General features: G+C 40.4%; 2 non-coding genes across 2 annotated transcripts; both read left to right on the top strand.

The window, feature by feature from the left end:
• The first annotated feature begins 5,837 nt into the window (after positions 1-5,837).
• On the top strand, positions 5,838-5,956 carry LOC143736389 (5S ribosomal RNA). Its single transcript, XR_013203419.1, has one exon. It is a non-coding gene; the product is annotated as a 5S ribosomal RNA (ribosomal RNA).
• Positions 5,957-6,234: 278 nt separating this feature from the next.
• On the top strand, positions 6,235-6,353 carry LOC143736399 (5S ribosomal RNA). The gene has a single exon (XR_013203431.1). It is a non-coding gene; the product is annotated as a 5S ribosomal RNA (ribosomal RNA).
• Positions 6,354-13,387: the final 7,034 nt, after the last annotated feature.

Here is a 13,387-nt window from a genome sequence, read left to right as displayed (position 1 = left end):
CATACGCGCCAACCCGTTTGACTAAGGCTGTCGAGCCCCACTGGTGCGTTAATATGCAGTTTCAGTGGCAACGGTTCCGTATGGCATACCACCTACCGCAAATCACAATATCTGCCCAACCACCCGTCATTCACGCAATATACAGAGGAACTTAATGACTGTAAATACTATACAACCTCTACAAATAAACCAACAGTGCTGCTGAGACCTAACCACAATCTCACAATCTCTCCGCAACTCAACCATACGCGCCAACCCGTTTGACTAAGGCTGTCGAGCCCCACTGGTGCGGTAATATGCAGTTTCAGTGGCAACGGTTCCGTATGGCATACCACCTACCGCAAAACACAATATCTGCCCCACATCCCGTCATTCAGGCAATATACACAGGAACGTAATGACTGTAAATACTATACAACCTATACAAATAAACCAACACCCTTCAAGTTTTCAAGAATTCTACAAAACCTTAGCATGGCGGCCTGTACTCAGCCAGCTAGAATCTTTCCGTCTCAACCACAGCCAGTTGCTGCTCCTTTCTGCTGCTTCAGATAAGTTCTTTACTGTGCGACGCAACTCTTGACCACTGAATCCGACGTCTCTGAGGAACCGGGTTGTAGAGTGTGCCACAAAACCTCGACAACCCACTTCCACTGGATAAACCTGGACTCTCCATCCTCGCTGTTCTGCTTCAGTGGCCAGATGAGCATACCGCAATTTCTTCCTCTCATATGCCTCATCTACCGCATCCTCCCGTGGCACTGTTAACTCTATCAGTTGAACAATGCGTGCTGATCCAGACCACAAAACAATATCTGGTCGTAGGTTAGTGGTGGCAATCTCAGGTGGAAAAATAAGCCGTTGATCAAGATCGGCCAGCATCTTCCAGTCCCTAGCAGCTTCCAGATGTCCTGGGCGAGAATTGGTGTTAGCACCTTTTCTTGGTGCTTGCTCGCCTGGGCGGAGGAATATTGTCTTCTGCGTGTAATGTTTTGCTAGAACAGGCGGCAACTTATTGGTCATACTACGCTTGCCTTCCAATGCTAAAGCCAAACATCGCAATACTTGGTCATGGCGCCAAGTAAACCGACCTTGGCTAAGAGCCACCTTACATCCTGTCAAAATGTGCCTTAATGTGGCAGGTGATGAACACAAAGGACAAGAGGGATCCTCTCCTACCCAGAGGTTTAGGTTCTGCGGTGATGGGAGAACATCATATGTTGACCTAATAAGGAAACTGATCCTACTCTCTTCCATTGACCAAAGGTCTTGCCAGCCCATTTTTCGTTGTTCCACACTCTCCCATCTCATCCACTCTCCCTGCTTGGCCTGGGAAATGGCCTTTATACATCTCATCCTCTCCTCCTGCTTTCGCACCTCGTTGAATACCAGCTTCCTCCTTTGAGCTGGGCCTGCCTTGTGCCATTTAGGAGGAGCTAAACTGAGCCCAAAACCCCCTCTTCCATGCTGTACCTGTCCCACGATATCCCCAATTTGAAGGTCAGCCTTTGCCTCTACTACAGATTTCTTTGCTGACCACTTTCTACCAGTTTTTACCACAGGGGCTGCCTCCCTTACACATTTGTCGCGTGACTCTGCTAGAGTCATTTCCAATCTGACCTTGGCACACTTAAACTCCTCGTTTAAAGCAGAGACTGGCAGCTGCAATACTCCTTTACTATAAAGTCCCACTCTGCTGAGGCAGCGTGGAACTCCCAACCATTTCCTGATGTATGAACTTATTAACGCTTCCAGCTTATCCACTGTTGTCAAAGAAACCTCGTACACAGTCAGTGGCCACAGCAACCTTGGCAGTAGACCAAACTGAAAGCACCAGAGTTTTAGTTTGCCTGGTAGAGCACAGCTGTTTATGCTCTTCAACCCTTCCACTGCTTGTCGTCTAACTTCTCCCACTCGAACTGTGTCCTTTAGATCCCCATCGTACCATCTCCCTAGACTCTTCACTGGCTTCTGAGAAACTGTTGGTATTGCCTCACCATTAATGAAGAATATTTTATCTACTACCTTGCCTTTAACTACTGAGATGCTCCTTGATTTAGAGGGCTTAAATTGCATTCGTGACCATTCAATATTATCTGTTATCTTCCCCAATAACCGATTAGTGCAGGCTACCGTTGTAGTCATGGTTGTCATGTCATCCATGTATGCTCTGATTGGTGGTAGTCACATCCCAGAAGCCAAGCGCTCTCCTCCTACTACCCATTTTGATGCCCTAATGATTACTTCCATTGCCATGGTAAAAGCCAGTGGAGAAATGGTGCATCCTGCCATTATTCCAACCTCTAAGCATTGCCATGTAGTGCTGAATTCTGGAGTTGAGAAACTAAATTGCAAATCTCCAAAATAGGCTTTCACTAAATTTGTTATCGACATCGGTACCCTGAAAAAATCAAATGATGCCCAAAGAAGCTCATGTGTCACTGAACCATATGCATTAGCCAAATCCAGGAATGTCACGTGGAGCTCCTTCCTCTCCTTTTTAGCTGATTGTATTCGTTGCCAGATAACACTGATATGTTCTAAGCATCCTGAGAATCCTGGAATGCCCGCTTTTTGAACTGAAGTGTCAATGAAGCCATTCTTTAATAGGTAGGTTGACAATCTCTGAGCAATAATGCTGAAGAAAATTTTGCCTTCGACGTTTAATAGTGAAATAGGGCGAAACTGACTGATGCTTGTGTTTGGAGAAAAAGGAAGGTGTTTTGCATTTATTTTTGAAATGCAGAAAATTAAGTGATTTTTTAAAAAGTTTAAAAACGATGGTATGCGATTTGTCGTATGATTAAACGATTATACTGGAAGAATGGGATGTATTGCTTTTGTTTGGGTTTGATGGAAGGGCCAAAAATAAGTATGCTCTTAACTTTATGTTAACACTTGCAAGATACGCTATATGGAGAAGGAGGAATATTATGAAACAAAAGAAAAAAGAAATATCTATAAATTTATTATATAAACAAATCTTGATGGAGGAAATACAAATTTTATATGATTATTGTAAAACATTGGAAAATATGGAAATATTTGATAAATGTATTATAAAAGATAATCCATATGTTGTAAGAACTTGGACTGGTTTTGAAGTGCTATTACCAGGAGATGTTTGAATGTTTGAATATGTAAAATTATGTAATTCTAAAGTGCTGTTATTAGGAGATTTTCGAATGTTTGAATATGCAATTTATGAAATTTTAATGTAATTTATTTTAATAAAAAAAATTAAAAAAAATCTCGTCTGATCTCGGAAGCTAAGCAGGGTCAGGCCTGGTTAGTACTTGGATGGGATACCGCCTGGGAATACCAAGTGCTGTAAGCTTTTTTGATTTAAAAAAAAAAAGAGTCCCTGAGCTTCTTAAGAAAGCCTTTAAAAGTCTCTGAGATTCTTCAGAAAGCATGAAAGAGTTGAGTTTTTTTCAAAAGTTCTTCTAAATTTAAAAAAAAAAGAGTCACTGAGATTCTTCAAAAAGCCTGAACAAGTCTCTGAGATTCTTCAGAAAGCCTGAAAGAGTTTGAGTTTTTTCAAAAATTCTTCTTAGTTTTCTTCATTAATGGTCTAACCTTTTAAATAGCCCAATTTTGGCAGCAGTTTTCGCTTACGGCCATACCACCTTGGTCACGCCCGATCTCGTTAGTGGTACGATCCAGGAAGTGAGTTGGCAGTTGGGAGAGGGAGGCTCTCCCATGTGCTCTATCTTAGTCATTTGTTTTGATTTGTTTAAGCTTGTTTCTTGTGAGTTTACACATCTCCCAGCAGCAGTTTGCTGTCTGGTGAGTTTTTTTTTTTGTTAATTTGGACAATGGACGGTTTAAAAGGCAAGGAAATGGACACGGCAGGAGAAGGACGAAGGCTAACGGAAAATGGAGTGGGAAAAAGACGACGAGCTGGACACGGACGAATGGATTCCGATAAGGTTTATTCTAGAGAGGCGACGGTGATTGTGGACATTGCGGAATTGAGAGATGCAGGAGTGGAGGACATTATAAAAGCGGTGAATGAAAGGATTGGAGAAGGAAAGATTCTGGCAGTGAGACCGAGAAATGGGAAGGACTATGAAATAACATTGACAAACAAAGATGAGTGCGGGATTTTGGAAGAAGGACTGAAGATAAAAGGACAATTGTGTGGAATAAGACAACTACAAGTAAGAGAATGTGTGGTTTCCTTTATACATTTGCCTGTTTACATTAATGATTCAGAAATTCTAGAAAAATTAACAAAATGGGGAGTAGCACCGGCATCTGACATCAGGAGACGAATGTATCCTGGTACAGAAATTGCAGATGGTACAAGGTACCTAAGGGTGAAATTCCCAAAAGAGGTAAAATCCCTCCCGTACAGCGCAAAATTTGAAACGGAGGACGGAACACAATACTTCCGGATCATGCATGATCGTCAGGTTAAAACCTGTCGATTGTGCATGAATCCGGGGCACGTGTTTAAAGATTGTCCGGAGTTCAAATGCTTACAGTGTGAGGAACAAGGACATTTTGCGCGGGATTGCAATGCATTAAAGTGCCCGGATTGCAGAAAGGTGATGGTAAGATGTGAGTGTTGGATAGAGGATCAGGTTGATTTGCAAAATGCAGAGTCAGAGGATGTAGTGAGGTAAATGTTGAATGAAACCGAACTGGGAAATATTGGAGAGACTGAGAAAGAAAATGGAGGGAACAAAGAGACTAATGTGGAGAATCAAGAGAAAATGGAGGGGGAGGAAGTTTTGGTGGAATTAGAAGGGACAATGAGGGAAGAAAACAATGTTTTTGAACCAAAAGACTGTGGAAAGGGTTTTTGACAAAACAATGAGAAAGGAGAAGAAAAACAGCACAGGGATGAGGAGAAGGTGACAGATATACACGAATTTAATGAAAAAAGGACACATGAACTGAGTAACGTATCAAGGAATGAACCTGAGCAAATATGCAGTGGGGATATGGGAGAGAGCCCATGGCTCGATGTTGACTTGGACCATTTGACTGTGGTGGATGCGTCTACTATAAAATCCAGAAGTAAAGAAAGAAATAATTTTACCAAAAATAAACCGAAAAACCAGAGTATAGGAGGACATGTGCTCAGATATAAGGAAATTCCCAATTTAAAGCTTGTGCTAAAAAAACAGAAGTTAAGGAGGACTGATATAAAGGAAAAGAGAAAAGTTATTGAAAATTATTTCGAGTATGAATAAGACATATGTAGATTGCTTTCCCTGTTTTAGTTTAGTGTGGTGGAGTTTTTTTGGAAACATTACATGTTTTTCGAAAAGTTAATTTAAAAAAAATGAATGTTTAGGGAATGATAAAAGAAGATGAAATTAACTTGGATGTAACACTTATTTTGTAAAGATGTTAATTGTATGTATGCTATTTACAACTTTGAATGTATAAAAAATTTACTTTATATTGTTTTTAATGTAAAACTTCTGATTTTAATAAAAAAAAATTAAAAAAAAGTCACGCCCGATCTCGTCTGATCTCGGAAGCTAAGCAGGGTCGGGCCTGGTTAGTACTTGGATGGGAGACCGCCTGGAATACCAGGTGCTGTAAGCTTTTTTGATTAAAAAAAAAATAATCCCTGAGCTTCTTCAGAAAGCCTTTAAAAGTCTCTGATATTCTTCAAAAGCATGAAAGAGTTTGAGTTTTTTCAAAAGTTCTTCATAGTTTTAAAAAAAAAGAGTCCCTGAGTTTCTTCAAAAAGCCTGAAAAAGTCTCTGAGATTCTTCAGAAAGCCTGAAAGAGTTTGAGTTTTTTCAAAAATTCTTCTTAGTTTTCTTCATTAATGGTCTAACCTTTTAAATAGCCCAATTTTGGCAGCAGTTTTCGCTTACGGCCATACCACCTTGGTCACGCCCGATCTCGTCTGATCTCGGAAGCTAAGCAGGGTCGGGCCCGGTTAGTACTTGGATGGGAGACCGCCTGGGAATACCAGGTGCTGTAAGCTTTTTTTGATTTAAAAAAAAAAAAATAGTCCCTGAGCTTCTTCAGAAAGCCTTTAAAAGTCTCTGAGATTCTTTAGAAAGCATGAAAGAGTTGAGTTTTTTCAAAAGTTCTTCTTAGTTTAAAAAAAACGAGAGTCACTGAGTTTCTTCAAAAAGCCTGAACAAGTCTCTGAGATTCTTCAGAAAGCCTGAAAGTGTTTGAGTTTTTTCAAAAATTCTTCTTAGTTTTCTTCATTAATGGTCTAACCTTTTAAATAGCCCAATTTTGGCAGCAGTTTTCGCTTACGGCCATACCACCTTGGTCACGCCCGATCTCGTCTGATCTCGGAAGCTAAGCAGGGTCAGGCCTGGTTAGTACTTGGATGGGAGACCGCCTGGCAATACCAGGTGCTGTAAGCTTTTTTGATTAAAAAAAAAAAAAAAAAAGAATCCCTGAGCTTCTTCAGAAAGCCTTTAAAAGTCTCTGAGATTCTTCAGAAAGCATGAAAGAGTTGAGTTTTTTCAAAAGTTCTTCTTAGTTAAAAAAAAAGAGTCACTGAGTTTCTTCAAAAAGCCTGAACAAGTCTCTGAGATTCTTCAGAAAGCATGAAAGAGTTTTAGTTTTTTCAAAAGTTCTTAATAGTTTTTAAAAAAAGAGTCCCTGAGTTTCTTCAAAAAGCCTGAAAGAGTTTGAGTTTTTTCAAAAATTCTTCTTAGTTTTCTTCATTAATGGTCTAACCCAGGGGTAGGCAAGTTCGGCCCTAGAGAGCCGCTGTCCTGCAGAGTTTGGCTCCAACACTGAGAAAAACCTCACCTGCCTATAGCCTTAGTAATCCTGAAGACATTGATTAGCTTGTTCAGGTGTGTTTGATTAGGGTTGGAACTAAATTCTGCAGGACAGTGGCTCTCTAGGACCGAACTTGCCTACCCCTGGTCTAACCTTTTAAATAGCCCAATTTTGGCAGCAGTTTTCGCTTACGGCCATACCACCTTGGTCACGCCCTAGTGGAAGCAGGAAGTGGTACAGCTAGCAGAGTGAGATTAAACAAAGAGAACTGTGAGTTTGAGAACTATAAACAGAAGCCGTGATTTGAATATAACCTTTTCAAAAAGGGGAACTTGTGTGCAGTGGAGCTATTTACTCCCCAAACAGCGCTTGCTGTTTGGGGATAAATACTTTAAGTACGGAGATGGTGACAGCGCTGGATGACAAAATGGAGGTGGGAAGAGGCCTGCAAAGAAAGAGCTTGAGAGAAAAAAATGAAGAACTGGATCAAAGAGGAAGGAATTATGAAAAGAAGCTCACAGTGCTAGTGGAAATAGAAGGAGAAGAAAGAATAACAATGATGGAGTTGTTGAAGAAAGTGAGAGAAGAATGCGGAGTGGTGATTGGGTGTAGATACAAAACACCAAAAGAATACGAGTTGACAATGGAAGAGGAAAAAGGAAAGGAAAAGTTACTTGACGGATTGAGGATAAAGAAAAGTAGAGTGATGGCGTAAGAGGTGGACTGTTTGGAGATGGTGGTCTCGTTCCTGGGTCTGCCAACATACATTCAGGATGAGGAGATTCTGAGCAAGCTTTCGGAATGGGGAGTCAAAGCAGTCTCAAGAGTGAAGAGGAGAATGTTGGCGGGAACTGAAATCGCCGACGGGACAAGGTTTTTAAAAGTAAAGTTCAATGAGGAGGTAAAGTCACTGCCGTATTCCACAAAGTTTGAGACATTAGGGGGGGTGGAGCATTTTAGGGTAATACACGACAGGCAGGTTAAAGTCTGCCGTTTGTGTATTCAGCCAGGGCACATTGTCAGAGACTGCCCTGGCTTCAGATGTTACAAATGCGACAAGCAGGGACATTACGCAAGAGAGTGCAAGGAGGTGAATTGCAGTATGTGTAATATTGCGACCTGGGCTGTGTGTGTGTGAAACGCCGGCGGAGAGGGATGAGGAGTCAGATCTGTACGAGGTGGACGAGGAGGTGGAGAGCGAAGGACAGGGAGGTGCAGCGAATGGAGAAGAAGAGAGAACAGGCATATGGAGTGGAAAAGGGAGAACTGGGGAGTGGAGAGCGACCGAGAGCGTGAGCAGTCAAGAGGAGGAGGCTCCAGGGCAGAGGCAGAGAGAGAGAGAGAAAAAAGAAAGAGAGGGAAGAGGTACCTGGTAAGAAGATGTCAACGAATGACGTGGAGTGTGAAGATGGAGAAGGGGAGACAGCAAAAGGCGAAGGCAAGAGCCAGGCGGGTGATAAAACGAAAAGGCAAGGAGGTGGAGGAAAGAATGAGGTGCCAGAGAGTCTTGCTAAAGCCGATGAGGAGGAAATGGACACAAGTGAAGGGCAAAGAGTGCAGAAGAAAAGAAAGAAGAAAGAAAGGGTGGAGCAAAATGCAGAAAGTAAGTGCTTGGATGGATCAAAATGAGTGTTACTGTTTTAAAAGCCATATTTTTTGCTATGTGGGGAATTATGAACATTGCTTGTCTGAACAGCAATGGACTACGAGACGGAAATAAGTTGGAGAGTGTGAAGAGAGTACTTAAAGGTGATATACTCTGTCTACAAGAGACACACTGGTCTGATGACATAATGGAAAAGATAAAAAAGAGATGGCAAGGTGATGTTTTTGTCAATCATGGTAATGCAAAAGCATGTGGTGTGGCAACCCTGATAAAAGAAGGGAGGGTTTATAGTGCGAAGGGAGTATATAAGGATGGTAATGGGAGAATTTTAGTGACTGAATTTGTGTTTCAAAATGAGCTCTTCAGGCTGATAAATATATATGCGCCAAATACAGAAAATGAAAGAAAAGAACTATTCAAAGAAATTAAGCCGTTGTGCAAAGGAAATTGTATAGTTGTTGGGGACTTTAATGTATGGTGCACAAGACTGGACGCTTCATGCAGCGCAAACTTTAAGTCTGATGTTTCCAGAAAATTTTTAACGGAGTGGAGGAATAATGAGGACATGGTTGATGTTTGGAGGGAAGAGAATCCCTACAAAAAAGAATTCTCCAGAAGACAAATGGTGATGGGGGTTTTGAAGCAAAGCCGTATAGATTTTTGTTTAACCAAAAGGGAAATGTTAAAATATGTTAAAAATGTTAAATATAAGTTTGTAGGGTTGAGTGACCATGCTATGATGATGGTAAAGATGGGTGTAATCAGGGAAGAGAGGGGAGGGGGAATCTGGTGTTTGAATGCTGACTTGCTAAAAGAAGAGGCGTATAAAGAAAACATCAGAAAATGCATAAATTATGAAATGCAAAACTCATTATTTGAAGAAGACATATGTGAGTGGTGGGAAAAAATGAAAGAGAAAATAAAAAAAAGGAGTATTAGATATGCAAAACAAAGGGATTTTATGAGAAGGAGTAAAGTTGAGGCAATGGAAAATGAACTGGAAGGGAAAGCAGAAAAAATAGAAAGAAATCCAGAGCAAGATAAAGAGAGGTTTGTGCGGATAAAAGCAGAGATAAAAGAATATGAAAATGAGAAAAGTAAGGGTGCAATGATAAGGAGTAGAGCGCAGTATGCGTGAACTTAGAAAAGAAAAAACAGAGGAAAAAGCATATAACAGAACTGGAAAACGAAAAAGGTGACAAGATTACTGATTATGTGGAGATAATAAGTGAAGTAGAACAGTTTTACAGGGGACTATTTAAGAAACAAGGGGTAAAACAGGAATGTGTAGAGGAAGTTTTAAATACTGTGAGTGTGAGGCTAAGCGAAGGGGAAAAAAATGAATGTGAAAGAGATATAGGCATCGAAGAAATAAAAGAAGCTATAAAACAGACAAAAAAAAATAAAAGCCCAGGCTCGGATGGATTAACGCATGAATTTTATAAGGCCTTAATAGAGACTGTAGCTCCAATACTGTGGAAGGTTTATAGAAGTATGGAAGAGGGAAGGGAAATGCCGGAGTCTATGGGGCTAGGAGTAATCACAATATTATATAAAAATAAAGGGAGTCCAATGAAGCTAGAAAATTATAGACCGTTAAATCTCTTAAATACTGATTATAAAATTCTGACAAAAGTATTGGCAAATAGGATAAAAGAGGTTGTTGGGACAATAGTATCACCAAGCCAAGCTTATAGTATAAAGGGAAGAGACATCACAGATACAATTTGCACAATTAGGGATGTAGTAGAAGGGACGGGGAAAGATAGAAAAGGGGGATTGATTTTATCGATAGACTTAAATAAAGCTTTTGACAGGGTGGAACATAGCTTTATAGAACAGGCAATGGCGAAATTTGGTTTTAGGGATAGGATGCAAAAGTGGATAAAATTAATATATGAGAATGCTAAAAGTTGTGTAAAAGTTAATGGGATATTAACTGACCCCTTTCCGTTAGAGAGGTCAGTTAGGCAAGGCTGTCCGCTGTCAGCATTATTGTACTCAATAACAGCCGAGCCGCTGGCGATACATATCAAAAAAGATGAAGAGATAAAAGGTATCCAAATACCAAATGAGGGATTGAGTGTAATACATCAATATGCAGATGACACTACGTTTACGGTTAGGGACCTAGAGAGCATTAACAAAATAAGGAAACAGATAGAAAAATATGGGAAAGCGTCATGTGCAAAAATAAATGTGGAAAAATCAGAGATAATGAGTATAGGAGGAGTGATGGTTGAAGGGGCTGATGTTCCATTTAAAATAACGAAAGACTTTATAAAAATTCTAGGGGTAAATATAGGAGAGGATGTAAAAGAGGCAAGAGATGCAACATGGTCGGGAGTGCTAAATAAAATCAAACAAGTATTACAGTTTTGGAGACTAAGAGAATTAAGGCTAAGAGGCAAGGTGGTAGTGGTTAATTCTTTATTGTTAACTAAATGTAATTATGTGATGGGAGCAATTGATTTACCTGACTGGGTGTTAAATGGAATAAAAGAGGCTGTGAATACTTTTGTGTGGGGTGGGAAAGGAGTGAAAATATCATCGAAAACATTAATTGCAGATTACAGCGAGGGGGGTTTGAGGTTGATAGATTTAAATGTAAAAAGGAATGCAATAAGAGTTAAAACAATAAAAAAGTATTTATGTGGCAAAATAGAATATGGATGGAAGGGGTATATGAGAAAATATTTAAATGAAGGTGGAGGTTGTGGTGAAGAAGGAGTGTTCATGGTGTTAAAAAAGCCAATGATAGAAAAGCTGCCTTTATTTTATCAAGAACTGTTTATTGCATGGGCTGAGTTTGTGGTGAATGTAAACTATGAATGTGAAAACATAAACCAAGTACACAATCAGCCAATATTCCTGAACCCAAGAATAAGGAGGGGAGGGAAAATGCTCTACAACAGGCTATTCATGAGAGCGGGGGTAAGGAAAGTAAAAGACTTGGCATACGAATATGTGAAAGGTTTCTTACCGAATAGGGCAATATATGATTGTGTGGTGGCGTGGGATGATGAAATTGAGAAAGCAAAAGTGGATGGTGAATGTGAAAACATTAAAAAAAGCCTGCCTGAAAAGTGGGTAGAAGGGATTGAAAGTGAAACTGCCAAAGTGGGATATTGGGGAATGCCTGAAATGTATATTGTGGAAAATGAGGAAAAAAAGTTTTTGCGGGAAATAAATGTGAAAACGATATACAAAATAATGGTAAAAAAAGAAATCAAAATGCCTGCATCAGAGGCGGTGTGGCCAAGAGTTTTTCCTGGCTTGAAAGAAAAGACAATATGGAGAAACTTAAATGTAAAATATAACGGATTGGACTGTGAGAATTTGGACTTCAAACTGAGACACAATAGAATATACACAAAGGTGGTTATTCATCAAATAAACAAAAATGTGAGTAGAGAGTGTGACATGTGCGAGACAGAGCCAGAAACTCTGATGCATATGTGACCAGTCACGGAAACTAGGGACACAAGTCGGTTCTGGGGCATTTTGAGTTATTCATAGATTCTGAGAGTGTAATATCCAAGCTTTCCAACGATGTGTAACATGTGGAAATCTGATAATATTTGGAGAAGTTGTGGCCATTTTAAAGTAGGCACTTAAAAAAGCTCAAAGAGGAGAAAACGAGCTAAAGATTGTGCAGTTCTCACCTGTCTCTGCTGCTGGGGGTGACAATAGGGCTCATTTACATCTCATTTAGATAAGCCATACCCCCTGTAAAGCTCCTCCATGTGCTTTACAGCTTTTTTTACACTTCGAATGAGTGCACTTCTGCCGCACTAGGCGAAAAACAATTGTGCTGCCCCTCTATTTGCAACGTACCAGCAACAACACACAAAGACCAATAATGCCATATAGCCTGCATATAACGCGAAACCAGCAACAACACATAAAGACCAATATGCCATATACATATAACGCAAAACCAGCAACAACACACAAAGACCAATATGCCATATAGCCTGCATATAACGCAAAACCAGCAACAACACACAAAGGCCAATATGCCATATACATACAGTATAACGCAAAACCAGCAACAACACACAAAGACCAATATGCCATATACATATAACGCAAAACCAACAACAACAAACAAAGACCAATAAGCCATAGGCCTACATATCTATAGCGCAAATAGTACGCAACGCTCGTGTGCCCAAAATGTCAACAATATTAAAGTTTATGTAGGAGGCAAATGCCTGCTGGCATTTTTCTTTAAGCAGTCATTTCTGCAATTTTCCAAATAATCACATTTCACCTCCTCAAATTACTGTTGCAAATCTCTTTACACCACGTTCTTATGTGCGTATACACACACAAATGAAATGTCCGCAAGCACATTATATCATCAGCAGGTTCAGCATCTTAAATAACGACTAAAGAGCAAATGAAGCTTAACTTACATTTCAGAAACACGCACGGCAGGCCTTCATCGCAGCAGCAAAGGTCTTAACTGCATCCTCTATTTCGATTCTCCGTCACATATGAAACAGCCAGCCACCGCTGTCAGCGAGCCGAGCCGCCGTATTGAAGCACTGAGGGCGAGCGCGCTGCGCCCATACCTCCGGTTCAGTTTCCCAAGCCCACGAAGTGCGGCGAAAACATTTTCGGTGTAACTGCCAGACGGTTCATCTCGTCTGCGACAATCTTTGCGGCATCCATCTTCATTGAATTTTGATATCAGAGAGAGCTGGCCAGAGCACAGCATAATAAGTAGCCATGTGGTTGACTTGGTGGGCGGGGGCAAAAGCGCCGGGTTATTCAGTATGGAAATACACACAGACAATGACACGCCACGCCCCTACTGCATGCTAGAATCTCCGAAAACAAGCCGATTTCAACCTCAAAATGTAAGCTTTTAAATATACCAATACTGCTATCTCAAACATGGAGAGGCTTCTTCGTGATTTCAATTAACAGATTCTCCAAAAAATTGAAAATCACCAATTTTGAAAAAAAAACTCTTCTTTCTCATTTTGCTCGAAAGTTGTGCTGCCGACTTGTGTCCCTGGTTTCTGTGACGGGTCACATATTTTCTTTGAG

The sequence above is a fragment of the Siphateles boraxobius genome, unplaced genomic scaffold (assembly GCF_051911475.1).
Source record: "Siphateles boraxobius isolate OS27281-9 unplaced genomic scaffold, OSU_SipBor_1 13, whole genome shotgun sequence".
In the NCBI taxonomy this organism is placed as follows: Eukaryota; Metazoa; Chordata; class Actinopteri; order Cypriniformes; family Leuciscidae; genus Siphateles; species Siphateles boraxobius.
Note: the sequence above shows the minus strand (reverse complement) of the source record. Positions and strands in the feature narration are given on the sequence as shown.